The sequence below is a fragment of the Aethalodelphis obliquidens genome, unplaced genomic scaffold (genome assembly GCF_003676395.1).
Source record: "Aethalodelphis obliquidens isolate GAN/ISIS:26980383/991018 unplaced genomic scaffold, ASM367639v1 scaffold5, whole genome shotgun sequence".
Classification (NCBI taxonomy): domain Eukaryota; kingdom Metazoa; phylum Chordata; class Mammalia; order Artiodactyla; family Delphinidae; genus Aethalodelphis; species Aethalodelphis obliquidens.
In genome coordinates this window covers 36,948,526-36,963,836 of record NW_020837949.1, presented here as the reverse complement: position 1 = coordinate 36,963,836, position 15,311 = coordinate 36,948,526, and the positions used below count along the sequence as shown (strand labels likewise).

The following is a 15,311-nucleotide window of genomic DNA, read 5'->3' as shown; positions in this document are numbered from 1 at the left end:
CAATTTCCATTAAAAAACCACAACACTTAACAAAGAAGCATCAAAGAGGGGGTGTACTTTCAGGAAGACAAAGAAACATGACATAGTAGTGAATCTACAGGGACCAGCCCACCAAGAGCCACTGCAATACTATTTATTTTTCCATCAGGGAAACTCCTGATCCTGTTTTTATAGTGGTTCTTAAATATCTCGACTAAAATGAACAGGTTGGCTAAATGACTCACTAGACAATAACAAATAATATATGAAGACAAAGAAACTATTCTTCACTACAAAGGGGAGACTTATCAAATATTCGCCCATTCCAATTACCTGAGATTTAGTCCTATCCTTTCAGGAGTGTAGCTTATGATACAAGGTATGTTCACAGTGCAGTATTTTTCTTCCTATTCTCTTTCTTGTCATACTTCACTGTCCTCGCCTTACCTGTTACATCTGGGGCTGGAGCAACTTCTAAAATTTTATCTGCACACTTTAACTTACTCCTTCCGCAATTCAAACTGCCCACTTTGGGCCAGGCAGTAACTTCCCGTTTGAGTGGAAGGTGGAGGGTGAGAAATAAGGGTGTACACAATAGGGTCTCTGATCCAAAGAAGCTGATCATCCAATAATGAAAGTAAGACACACACATGTAAGTAGAATATGAAGCAGCAAGGGTTAAGTGCATGATAGGAATATTAAAATAAGGAAAAATTATGACTGATTGAGGGAATTTGAAAGTGCAGGGAAGATTTTTTTTTTTAAACTGGGAGTTATGACAACCAATAAGCTAAAAATTACGTTAAATTTTTAATTTCACAAAATAGATCAATAATGTTCCACAATCAATTTTTTTTCTGGCTGTTAATATAAATCCCAAAAATGAAATGGCTAAGGGGGAAATGTTCCTCTTATTAGAAGAAACAATCACGAAACAAAACTTTTAAAAATCAGTCTAGATGTTTAAGACCCAATTACAAAGATTTGATATCTAATTTTAAACAGAGGCATAGTCATTAATTAATCTAGAGTCACAAAACAGTTTTTCATGATTAAACTCAGCTTACGGAGCAGAACTACAGGAAAGAAAGGCTTGGTATCTGTTAAACCAAATGTGGTTGATTTTTTGGTAACTCTAATTTCTTAGGAATCGGAGCTAACTCACTCTATAAGATGATTCTTTTGAAATTCATGAAATTCTGCACTTTTACATAAAAAAAGGCAAGCACAGCATGCTTTATTAAGTAGCAGGCAAAATTAAGTTTAGACTAGATCAGCCATTTTGCCACCAATGAACCAATTAACACCTAACTGCAAATGTATAGCAACACAAAAATGGAAAATAGTGACAAATATATTTGATAAATACATGTTGTGATTAAGTGTGCAGTTTAAGAAGTCTATCATACAGCATCATGACCCTGTCTCAGCATTAACTTCTCTGTGCTTTGGTTTCTACATCTTTAAAATAAAGATGATAATGATACCAACTCCATAAAATACTTTGGGCAATACCTGGTATAAAGGAAGTGCTCAAAAATGTTAGCAGCTGCTACTACACTACCACTGCCACTGCTGTTATATCACATTATTCTTTCTCTTTTCAGTTTGTGCTCATTTGGTATTTAAGCAGTGCACTAATTTTCCTTAAATGACTTCTTCTTTAAAACAATTTTAGAAATTCTATTTAGTTCTTTCTAACCACTAGAAGCTAAGCACCAAGAGGACAAAGATTTGTATTTGCTTTCCTAAATGCTGTATTACTAGTGCCTTGAATAATGCAGACATACAGATGTTCAATATTTTTTTGATGCATGAATTTGAAACTCTCCTTGTTCATTTTTTCATGTTTTCTTTTTCATTATGAACCTATTTTTCTACATTTTATTTAGTCTTTTCCTGATAGTTTATTATCTGAACTTCTAGGAGATATAGCTTAGAGAATATACAAGTAATGCTTAGAAGTAAGTCCTCTAATACTGGGCTTGAAAGAACTGTTCTCTGTTTTAAAAAGGTGATGAGGGTACATGATTCTCCGGTGAGATAGAAACTCCAAGCTTAAGCTAAATTAACTCAGTAGTTTGGAAAAATCCATAGCTATAAAATCCAAGGTAAGTAACTGGTCCCAGTTGAGTAGCCTGAAAACAGTAAATGTATAATCACTCCATACTGCCACTTTCACACCCACGGTGCAGAGGATTCCTATGAAAAAAAGCAACACCCACTGAAGTTGAGTCACAATAAAATGATAGTAAAAACAACAATCAATCGTGAAATAATCAGCAATGAGGGAGAGGGAGCAGATATAACAAATCATGTCTTGACTTCCATGAGACATTTAAAACTTAAGCCCCCAGTCATCAGGGCCTATATTCACACCCCCCTTTCCTGTTGGAGTGCCTATTTGAGTGTTTACACTTCTGGTATGGAGCTCCCTCTTAACGTCAGCAAGATGTCCCTTCCTTTCTTTGAAGCTTCATTTTCTATTTCTTACCACGTCTTAGTTGTAATTTATCCAGCATTTTTATGTGTTTGAAGGGGAGATTACAAGAGTCAGTCTACCATGTTTCAAAAGCCAATTTATTTTAAAATCCTTGAAATCCCAATTGTTTTACAATAACACAAGCAGTCTTTGAAGAATATACACTAGTGTGTCCTCAGTGCACAATTAAATTGTAATTGGGTAAATTAATTAACTGAGCAAAAATTTCCTCTACTTATATAGTATTTAAGAACTATCAATCTCATCAATATTTAATTCAAAAACTGTCCTTTGCTTCAAAAAATTTGCAAATGTGCCAAATTAAAGTATAAAATAAAGTCACAATATTGATTAAATAACTGACTTAAATGTAAAAAGTACTTAACATTACACAATTACATTTTTCTTTTTAATTCTCCTGAGTTTCTATACAAGTATAGAAGAAAAATCGTAGAATATTAAAGTATATGTTCTAAAAATACATGTGTTAAAAACATCTGAGCTAAGAATAGATGTGCTAATAGTGCAAAAATATTTTCACAAGTGGGATATCCAAAGGTCAAATTATAAACCCAAACTAATAACAAACAAATCCCTGAAGTGACGTATGGGGGAGGAAACAAAGAATACAGTTGGCATATATCTATTAATCCTTACATTTAATTTTCTCAATCAGAATTTTCATGAAGTTTGATGATCAAACTGAAATGGTCTTTTCTTTCCATTTTCAGCATTTAAAAATATCCACATGCTAAGAAAAGACCAAAAAAATTGCTTCATTTACTTTTTCTCAAAATAAAGTGTCAAATAGAGAACGCTGAATTAGGCTCTTTATCTCAACTCATCCAGAATATTCTAAAGTTTAAGAAAACTCATTTTAGAAAATGGGAGTATTTGAACAAGACTAAAAAGATTTGAAAAAAAATCATCATATATAACATGGCAAAATCTAAATGAAAAAAGGCAGGGAATAACTTATCAAAGAAGGTCATTATCAAAGAAGGTCAAAATACAGCATGGAGTTGTGAGCAAAGACAGAAACACATAGAATGGGTAAAAGAAATGTCTTTGCCCTGTTTTGTTTTGAAATCACTGAGATCTTCTGATTCCTAGTAAAATTATTGAAGGCTGTATCACTAGTTCGATTTCTAATAAAACTGTCATAAAGGCATTCACTTCTGGGGTATGAACATTTACAGTATCACAACTCTGTGTGGCTACTAATACCACAATCCAAAGATGGTTATGTTGGGCTGAAGGCAGAATGTAGGGAGAGGCAATGAAAGGGAGACTGGGCCAGATTTTGGAAGCTTGCCTTGCAACACCACAGGAAGGGGCCAAGCTGGCATCACAAGTTGATGAATCAATAAAACTTGAAATGGGGCGTGAGATGAAGAACAGATTTTTATTTGGGAAAGAGGATTCTGGCAGTACAACAGAGGAAGATTTGGCAGGATACATATTACAGATAAATTTAACAGTCTAGGTGAGAATTAGAGAGGGATTAAACTTAATATCATAGGTAATTATAGAGCATGAGAACTTCAGCAATTATCGTGAGCACACAGAGACTGTGAAAGTAAACCTACATTCTAAAACCAGTCTCTTCCACTCAATCCCCAAACAATTTCTTCATCTTTTTCCCACTTTTATTAATTAATACTGAAGTTCTGAATCTACAGGTTCCAAACCTTTGAAAAATCTTTGATATCTTTCTTTGATGTCCTCAATAAACTGTCCCAAGTTTTATTCCAAAATGACAATCTCAGCTGCTTTTTATTTTGTTAATGTGGCAAAATTCATTAAAAAGCTCACATTCTCCCTTAATAATCCCATTTCTAAGGCTTTTAAAAAATTTTTTATTGTAGTTGATTTACAATGTTGTGTTAGTTTCAGGTGTACAGCAAAGTGAATCAGTTATACATATACATATATCCACTCACTTTTTAGACTCTTCTCCCATATAGGCCATTAAGAGTATTGAGTAGAATTCCCTGTGCTAAATAGTAGGTTCTTATTAGTTACCTATTTTATATACAGTAGCGTGTATATGCCAATCCCAATCTCCCAATTTATCCCTCCCCCACTCTAAGGTTTTATTTTAAAGACATATTCCAAAATACAGCAGACGTTCCACACATTATTACTTATAAATGTGAAAAACTCCAAAGCATTTAAGAGTCCAACAGTGAGGGTTGGACACATAAATTAGGGCCTTAAATTTCAAAGCTAGGAAAATAATGCAACCTCCTTAGGACACAGTAAATTGTTTTACCTTCTAATTTTTTTTTTTCCTATCTGGTACTAGGAAACCAAAGAAACAAACTTGAGGCAAACAACTGATAATTGTGTTTTTTATTCATTTGTGAAACAGATACTGAGTGTCTGATAAACACTGGGCAATTTTAAATTTAACTAAATGTAAAAAAAATTTTTTAAGTAGTACATGCATACATACAAAAGGTTCTATTATGGAGGAAAATGTACTTCCCTACCTCAGTTACTGAGTTCTGTTTACTAGAATTAATCAATGTTTACAACGTCTTGAGTATCCTACCACAGTTTTCCTCTTTTAATTGTGATAACTGTTATAAAGAAGATAAACAAGAGACTGAGATAAAAATAATAAAGGCAAAGTGGTTATAGAAGGCATTTCTGAGAGAGTAACATTCAAGCGTGGAAACAGAAAAAAATGGCAATGCAAAAGATGGGGAGACGGGAGAGGGGAAAGATAGCAGAAGAGTTAGACATGGAGATCACCTTCCTCCCCACAGATACATCAGAAATACATCTACACGTGGAACAACGCCTACAGAACACCTACTGAACGCTGGAAGAAGACCTCAGACCTCCCAAAAGGCAAGAAACTCCCCACGTACCAGAGTAGGGCAAAAAAAGAAAAACAGAGACAAAAGAATAGGGATGGGACCTGAACCAGTGGGAAGAAGCCATGAAGGAGGAAAGGTTTCCACACACTAGAAGCCCCTTCGCTGGCGGAGACTGCGGGTGGCGGAGGGGGGAAGCTTAAGAGCCGCGGAGGACAGCACAGTCACAGGGGAGCGGAGGGCAAAGAGGAGAGATTCCCGCACAGAGGATCAGTGCTGACCAGCACTCACCAGCCCGAGAGGCTTGTCTGCTCACCGGCCGGGGTGGGTGGGGCTGGGAGCTGAGGCTCCGGCTTCGGTCAGAGCGCAGGGAGAGGACTGGCGGCGTGAACACAGCCTACAGGGGGTTAGTGCACCATGGCTAGCCAGGAGGGAGTCCGGGGAAAAGTCTGGACCTGCCGAAGAGGCAAGTGACTTTTTCTTCCCTCTTTGTTTCCTGGTGCGAGAGGAGGGGATTAAGAGTGCTGCTTAAAGGAGCTCCAGAAACGGGCACGAGCCGCGGCTAACAGCACGAACCCCAGAGACGGGCATGAGATGCTAAGGCTGCTGCTGCCACCACCAAGAAGCCTGTGTGCGAACACAGGTCACTCTCCACACCTCCCTTCCGGAGAGGCTGTACAGCCCGCCACTGTCAGGGTCCCGGGATCCAGGGACAACTTCCCCGGGGGGAACGCATGGCGCGCCTCAGGTTGGTGCAACGTCACGCTGGCCTCTGCCGCCGCAGGCTCGCCCCGCACTCCGTGGCCCTCCCTCCCCGCGGCCTGAGTGACCCACAGTCCCCGAAGCAGCTGCTCCTTTAACCACATCCTGTCTGAGCGAAGAACAAACTCCCTCTGACGACCTACACACAGAGGCGACGCCAAATCCAAAGCTGAACCCCGGGAGCTGTGCGAACAAAGAAGAGAAAGGGAAATCTCTCCCAGCAGCCTCAGGAGCAGCGGATTAAATCTCCACAATCAATTTGATGTACGCTGCATCTGTGGAATACCTGAATAGACAACGAATCATCCCAAATTGAGGAGGTGGACACTGAGAGCAAGATTTATTATTTTTCCCCCTTTTCCTCTTTTTCTGAGTGTGTATGTGTATGCTTCTGTGTGAGATTTTGTCTGTATAGCTGTGCTTTCACCATTTGTTGTAGGGTTCTATCCGTCCGCTTTTTTTTGTTGTTGTAGTTCTTTTTTTTACTTAAAAAAATTTTTTTTTCTTAATAATTATTTTTTAATTTTAATAACTTTATTTTACCTTACTTATTTTATTTTCTTTTATCCTCTTTCTTTCTTTCCTTCTTCCTTCCTTCCTTTCTTTCCTTCTTTCTTTCTACTTTTTCTCCCTTTTATTCTGAGCCGTGTGGATGAAAGGCTCTTGGTGCTGCAGCCAGGAGTCAGTGCTGTGCCTCTGAGGTGGGAGAGCCAACTTCAAGACACTGGTCCACAACAGACCTCCCAGCTCCACGTAATATCAAACGGTGAAAATCTCCCAGAGATTTCCATCTCAACAACAGCACCCAGCTCTACTCAACAACCAGCAAGCTACAGTGCTGGACACCCTATGCCAAACAACTAGCAAGACAGGAACACAATGCCACCCATTAGCAGAGAGGCAGCCTAAAATCATAATAAGTCCACAGACACCCCAAAACACACGACCACACGTGGACCTGCCCACCAGAAAGACAAAATCCAGCCTCATGCACCAGAACACAGGCATTAGTCCCCTCCACCAGGAACCCTACACAACCCACTGAACCAACTTTAGCCACTGGGGACAGACACCAAAAACAACGGGAACAACGAACCTGCAGCCTGCAAAAAGGAGACCCCAAACACAGTAAGATAAGCAAAATGAGAAGACAGAAAAACACACAGCAGATGAAGGAGCAAGATAAAAACCCACCAGACCTAACAAATGTAGAGGAAATAGGCAGTCTACCTGAAAAAGAATTCAGAACAATGATAGTAAATATGATTGCAAATCTTGGAAATACAATAGAGAAAATACAAGAAACATTTAACAAGGACCTAGAAGAACTAAAGATGAAACAAGCACGATGAACAACACAATAAATGAAATTAAAAATACTCTAGAAGGGATCAACAGCAGAATAACTGAGGCAGAAGAACGGATAAGTGACCTGGAAGATAAAATAGTGGAAATAACTACTGCAGAGCAGAATAAAGAAAAAAGAATGAAAAGAATTGAGGACAGTCTCAGAGACCTCTGGGACAGCATTAAATGCACCAACATTCGAATTATAGGGGTTCCAGAAGGAGAAGAGAAAAAGAAAGGGACTGAGAAAATATTTGAAGAGATTATAGTGGAAAACTTCCCTAATATGGGAAAAGAAATAGTTAATTAAGTCCAGTAAACACAGAGAGTCCCATACAGGATAAATCCAAGGAGAAACACAGCAAGACACATATTAATCAAACTGTCAAAAATTAAATACAAAGAAAACATATTAAAAGCAGCAACAAATAACACACAAGGGAATAAATAACACACAAGGGAAAAACAACAAATAACACACAAGGGAATCCCCATAAGGTTAACAGCTGATCTTTCAGCAGAAACTCTGCAAGCTAGAAGGGACTGGCAGGACATATTTAAAATGATGAAGGAGAAAAACTTACCACCACTATTACTCTACCCAGCAAGGATATCATTCAGATTTGATGGAGAAATTAAAACCTTTACAGACAAGCAAAAGCTGAGAGAGTTCAGCACTACCAAACCAGCTTTACAACAAATGCTAAAGGATCTTCCCTAGGCAAGAAACACAAGAGAAGGAAAGGGTCTATAATATCAAACCCAAAACAATTAAGAAAATGGGAAGAGGAACATACATATCAATAATAACCTTAAATGTAAATGGATTAAATGCCCCCACAAAAAGACACAGACTGGCTGAATGGATACAAAAACAAGACCCATATATTTGCTGTCTACAAGAGACCCACTTCAGACCTAGAGACACATACAGACTGAAAGTGAGGGAATGGAAAAAGATATTCCATGCAAAAGGAAACCAAAAGAAAGCTGGAGTAGCAATTCTCATATCAGACAAAATAGACTTTAAAATAAAGACTATTAGAAGAGACAAAGAAGGACACTACATAATAATCAAGGGATCGATCCAAGAAGAAGATATAACAATAGTAAATATTTATGCACCTAACATAGGAGCACCTCAATACATAAGGCAAATACTAACAACCATAAAAGGGGAAATCAACAGTAACACATTCATAGTAGGGGACTTTAACACCCCACTTTCACCAATGGACAGATCATCCAAAATGAAAATAAATAAGGAAACACGAGCTTTAAATGATACATTAAACAAGATGGACTTAATTGATATTTATAGGACATTCCATCCAAACACAAGAGAATACACATTTTTCTCAAGTGCTCATGGAACATTCCCCAGGACAGATCATCCTGGGTCACAAATCAAGCCTTGGTAAATTTAAGAAAACTGAAATTGTATCAAGTATCTTTTCTAACAACAATGCTATGAGACTAGATATCAATTACAGGAAAAGATCTGTAAAAAATACAAACACATGGAGGCTAAACAATACACTACTTATTAACGAAGTGATCACTGAAGAAATCAAACAGGAAATCAAAAAATACCTAGAAACAAATGACAATGGAGACATGACGACCCAAAACCTATGGGATGCAGAAAAAGCAGTTCTAAGAGGGAAGTTTATATCAATACAATCTTACCTTAAGTAACAGGAAACAGCTTGAATAAATAACCTAACCTTGCACCTAAAGCAATTAGAGAAATAAGAAGAAAAAAACCCCAAAGTTAGCAGAAGGAAAGAAATCATAAAGATCAGATCAGAAATAAATGAAAAAGAAATGAAGGAAACGATAGCAAAGATCAATAAAACTAAAAGCTGGTTCTTTGAGAAGATAAACAAAATTGATAAACCATTAGCCAGACTCATCAAGAAAAAAAGGGAGAAGACCCAAATCAATAGAATTAGAAACGAAAAAGGAGAAGTAGCAACTGACACAGCAGAAATGCAAAAGATCATGAGAGATTACTACAAGCAACTCTATGCCAAGAAAATGGACAACCTGAAAGAAATGGACAAATTCTTAGAAATGCACAACCTGCCAAGACTGAATCAGGAAGAAATAGAAAATATGAACAGACCAATCAGAAGCACTGAAATTGAAACTGTGATTAAAAATCTTCCAACAAACAAAAGCCCAGGACCACATGGCTTCACAGGCGAATTCTATCAAACATTTAGAGAAGAGCTAACACCTATCCTTCTCAAATTCTTCCAAAATATAGCAGAGGGAGGAACACTCCCAAACTCATTCTATGAGGCCACCATCACCCTGATACCAAAACCAGACAAGGATGTCACAAAGAAAGAAAACTACGGGCCAATATCACTGATGAACATAGATGCAAAAATCCTCAACAAAATACTAGCAAACAGAATCCAACAGCACATTAAAAGGATCATACACCATGATCAAGTGGGTTTTTTTCCAGGAATGCAAGGATTCTTCAATATACGCAAATCAATCAATGTGATACACCAAATTAACAAACTGAAGCAGAAAAACCATATGGTCATCTCAATAGATGCAGAGAAAGCTTTAGACAAAATTCAACACCCATTTATGATAAAAACCCTCCAGAAAGTAGGCACAGAGGGAACTTTCCTTAACATAATAAAGGCCATATATGACAAACCCACAGGCAACATGGTCCTCAATGGTGAAAAACTGAAAGCATTTCCACTAAGATCAGGAACAAAACAAGGTTGCCCACTCTCACCACTCTTATTCAATATAGTTTTGGAAGTTTAGCCACAGCAATCAGAGAAGAAAAGGAAATAAAAGGAATCCAAATCAGAAAAGAAGAAGTAAAGCTGTCACCGTTTGCAGATGACATGATACTATACATAGAGAATCCTAAAGATCTTACCAGAAAACTACTAGAGCTAATCAATGAATTTGGTAAAGTAGCAGGATACAAAATTAATGCACAGAAATCTCTGGCATTCCTATACACTAGTGATGAAAAATCTGAAAGTGAAATTAAGAAATCACTCCCATTTACCACTGCAACAAAAAGAATAAAATATCTAGGAAGAAACCTACCTAAGGAGACAAATGACCTGTATGCAGAAAATTATAAGACACTGATGAAAGAAATTAAAAATGATACAAATAGATGGAGAGATATACCATGTTCTTGGATTGGAAGAATCAACATTATGAAAATGACTCTACTACCCAAAGCAATCTACAGATTCAATGCAATCCCTATCAAACTACCACTGGCATTTTTCACAGAACTAGAACAAAAAATTTCACAATTTGTATGGAAACACAAAAGACCTCGAATAGCCAAAGCAGTCTTGAGAATGAAAAACGGAGCTGGGGGAATCAGGCTCCCTGACTGCAGACTATACTACAAAGCTACAGTAATCAAGACAGTATGGTACTGGTATAAAAACAGAAATATAGATCAATGGAACAGGATAGAAAGCCCAGAGATAAACCCACGCACATATGGTCACCTTATCTTTGATAAAGGAGGCAGGATAGTACAGTGGAGAAAGGACAGCCTCTTCAATAAGTGGTGCTGGGAAAAATGGACAGCTACATGTAAAAGTATGAGATTAGATCATTCCCTAACACCATACACAAAAATAAGCTCAAAATGGATTAAAGACCTAAATGTAAGGCCAGAAACTATCAAACTCTTAGAGGAAAACATAGGCAGAACACTCTATGACATAAATCACAGCAAGATCCATTTTTTACCTACCTCCTAGAGAAATGGAAATAAAAACAAAAATAAACAAATGGGACCTAATGAAACTGCAAAGCTTTTGCACAGCAAAGGAAACCATAAACAAGACCAAAAGGCAATCCTCAGAATGGGAGAAAATATTTGCAAATGAAGCAACTGATGAAGGATTAATGTCCAAAATTTACAAGCAGCTCATGCAGCTCAATAACAAAAACACAAACAACCCAATCCAAAAATGGGCAGAAGACCTAAATAGACATTTCTCCAAAGAAGATATACAGACTGCCAACAAACACATGAAAGAATGCTCAGCATCATTAATCATTAGAGAAATGCAAATCAAAACTACAATGAGATATCATCTCACACCGGTCAGAATGGCCATCATCAAAAAATCTAGAAACAATAAATGCTGGAGAGGGTGTGGAGAAAAGGGAACACTCTTGCACTGCTGGTGGGAATGTGAATTGGTTCAGCCACTATGGAGAACAGTATGGAGGTTCCTCAAAAAACTACAAATAGAACTACCATATGACCCAGCAATCCCACTACTGGGCATAAACCCTGAGAAAACCATAATTCAAAAAGAGTCATGTACCAAAATGTTCATTGCAGCTCTATTTACAATAGCCAGGAGATGGGAACAACCTAAGTGTCCACCATCGGATGAATGGATAAAGAAGATGTGGCACATATATACAATGGAATATTACTCAGCCATACAAAGAAACGAAATTGAGCTATTTGTAATGAGGTGGGTGGACCCAGAGTCTGTCATACAGAGTGAAGTAAGTCAGAAAGAAAAAGACAAATACCGTATGCTAACACGTATGTATGGAATTTAAGAAAAAAAAAATGTCATGAAGAACCTAGGGGTAAGACAGGAGTAAAGACACAGACCTACTAGAGAACGGACTTGAGGATATGGGAAGGGGAAGGGTAAGCTGTGATAAAGTGAGAGAGTGTCATGGACATATATACACTACCAAACGTAAAATAGGTAGCTAGTGGGAAGCAGCCGCATAGCACAGGGAGATCAGCTCGGTGCTTTGTGACCACCTAGAGGGGTGGGATAGGGAGGGTGGGAGGGAGGGAGACACAAGAGGGAAGAGATATGGGAACATATGTATATGTATAACTGATTCACTTTGTTATAAAGCAGAAACTAACACGCCATTGTAAAGCATTTATACTCCAATAAAGATGTAAAAAATAGGGCTTCCCTGGTGGCGCAGTGGTTGAGAGTCTGCCTGCCAATGCAGGGGACGTGGGTTCATGCCCCGGTCCGGGAAGATCCCACATGCCGCGGAGCGGCTGGGCCCGTGAGCCATGGCCGCTGAGCCTGTGTGTTAGGAGCCTCTGCTCCTCAGCGGAAGAGGCCACAACAGTGAGAGGCCTGCGTACCGCAAAAAAAAAAAAAAAAAAAAAAAAAAGTAAATAAATAAATAAATAAATGAAAACAGTTTAGTAATGGATAAAAAAAAAACGTGGAGACGATGCACCAGGAAGAGAAAAGAGCCCGTGCAAAGGTCCTACAATAGGAAAGAGCTTGGGGAGATGGAGAAAGTGGAGGAAGGCCACTGTGTCTGAATCAAGAGGAGTCAAATGAGGCTGGAGGGGAGGCAGGAAATATAAGCAGCAGTCACAGAAGCCATAATTAATTACTCTTATTCTAAATGCAACAAGAAGCCATTGGAGAATTTTAAGTAAAGGAAACATGATCTAATTTGTATTTTAAGAAAGTATTCTTAGGGTTGCCTGGAGAATGGGATTGGAAAGAGGAAGAGTGAAACTGATGAGTCATTCAGCTTCTTGGATGTGTAGATTAACGTTTTCATCAAATTTGGAAAGTTTTTTGTCAATATTTAAAAAAATATGTTTCCTGCTCCTTTCCCTCTCTCCTTTCCTTCTGGTACTCTAATTTTATACATGTTGGTGTGCCTGGTGGGATTTTTCTGAGGTTCTGTTCATTTTTATTTTCTTTCTTTTCTGAGAAAAAACACTTTTCCCCCCAAAATCTCCACTGTTTTCAAGAGTTCCTGTAGGCTTAAATTTCTGCAGACTCTGTTTCAAATAAAATCATTTTCGTTCAGCAGAGCTTGTGAGTTTTCTCTCTTTATTCATGGCCTCTTCCCTGGGCCAAGTCTCTGACCCACTGCTCCAGAGCTGGAGGTGGGTCCATCCTTTAGAGTGACACCACTGATTTATGAGCCAGTGCTAGGCTGGGCCAGTAACCTCTGGTCTCCTCCTGTGGAACCTCTACCCAGTATGTGAGCTGGGGCAAGGTCAGTTGATGCCCCCATATTCTTGGCTTGCTATGTCTACGATGGAGCCCCTGCCCTATGAGTGGGGTGGGGTGGTAGAAGGGAGCCCCCAACCTCTTAGCCACTTTTGCCAGGAACTCAGCCTCTGCAACTCAGACCTAATGGAGATGAGAAACACTGGAGGCCTTCAGCTTTTGGTCAGATACAGTAGCCCTTGATTGAGAGCTGAGGGGAGAAGCAGCCCCATCTTCTTGGCCACAAGTGCCTAGAGGAGAACTTCCATCACACTGAGCAAGGGCAGGTGGGAGGGAGGAAGTGGGTTGTGACACAAGTGTCACCCACTCTCTCTGTTCTTATCAAGATTTGGTATTATTTTTTGTTGTTTTTAACATCTTTATTGGAGTAAAATTGCTTTACAGTGGTGTGTTAGTTTCTGCTTTATAACACAGTGAATCAGCTATACATGTACATATATCCCAAAAATATGGAACGCTTCACGAATTTGCGTGTCATCCTTGTGCAGGGGCCATGCTAATCTTCTCTGTATCGTTCCAATTTTTAGTATATGTGCTGCCGAAACGAGCATAAGATTTAGTATTATTCTTGAATAAGTATTTCTTCATTTGCTGTATGCGCTTAAAAAAATTTTCAGACTTTAATGCTTTTTAAAAATATGATCTTTGGGCTTCCCTGGTGGCGCAGTGGTTGAGAGTCCGCCTGCCGATGCAGGGGACACAGGTTCGTGCCCCGGTCCGGGAAGATCCCACATGCCGCGGAGCGTCTGGGCCCGTGAGCCATGGCCGCTGAGCCTGCGCGTCCGGAGCCTGTTTTCCGCAACGGGAGAGGCCACAACGGTGAGAGGCCCGCGTACCAAAAAAAAAAAAAAAAAAAAAAAAAAAAAAAGATCTTTACCAGTTACAGCTGTGCTAATTTTGAGCGGTTTCATGCAGCTCCTTGTGCTGCTGTTCTGGGGCAAAACTCTAAAAACACTATTTCTTGACAGTACTTGCATACTTTGTGGTTGGAAGGTAGGGGGCTAAGGGTAAAACGTAACTGCTAGGACTTCTAAACTTGAACCACAAAATTACTAACGTCGTGAGGTGTCAGCAAAACATCCTAAAGATGATATTATTAGAGTCTATCATAAATTCATCTTCAGTAAAATTTGTTCTTTTCTTTTTTTTTTTTGGTTGCAACTATATTTATTTATTTTATTTTTTTTAACATCTTTATTGGGGTATAATTGCTGTTCTTTTCTTAAATCCTAAGACCTCATTATTATCAGAGCAAGAATTTTTACTTCTATTGCCTTCTATGTGCTTGATTTACAAAATCTGTCATCTGATTTTTGCTTTGGGTACTAGAATATTCTATATTGTGTCTATAAGGTAAGGTAATTGGCTTCTAAAATAAAACACCAGAAGCATATATAACTTTCAGGGGTACGTCCTGGCTGCATCAAACAGTAAAATCCTGAAGGGATGAGGCGAGGTGTTTATACAGGGAGGTCAGAGACAGGGTCTGAGGGTCTCTGGAACAGAGGGAAGAAAGGAAGCCAAATGTCTGTTAGGAGTGGTTCAAGTGAGACAAGACAGTTGGAAAATGAGTCAACTGAGGAAAACCCAGAAGCATTAGGAAGAGACGAGAGTGTAGAAATGGGCCAGGTTAGATGAAGAAATAAAGTGTGAGCTGTGACAGCACTCTAGGCCTACTGAAATGTGTGTTCATTATATGAAGGAGGGCACCAAGCTGCTCAAAGCCTCTCTCCAGCAGGACCAGATTACCCAAAGGACAAGTGTTCTTTAACATTTCTTTCTTTCTTTCTTTCTTTTTGGTTAAACAAAGGCATTTAAAATAATTCTTAAGGATCTGATCTAACAAACTAAGAACTGGGATATAAG

The 15,311-nt window shown here is 38.7% G+C and overlaps 1 protein-coding gene and 1 non-coding gene across 2 annotated transcripts in view; both read right to left on the bottom strand.

Moving 5' to 3' along the window:
* The window catches only part of DOCK4 (dedicator of cytokinesis 4), a 480,421-nt gene that overhangs the window by 184,104 nt on the left and 281,006 nt on the right, over positions 1 to 15,311 (bottom strand). The gene's annotated exons all lie outside the window — the stretch shown is intronic.
* On the bottom strand, positions 13,889 to 13,996 carry LOC113618620 (U6 spliceosomal RNA). The gene has a single exon (XR_003432056.1). It is a non-coding gene; the product is annotated as a U6 spliceosomal RNA (small nuclear RNA).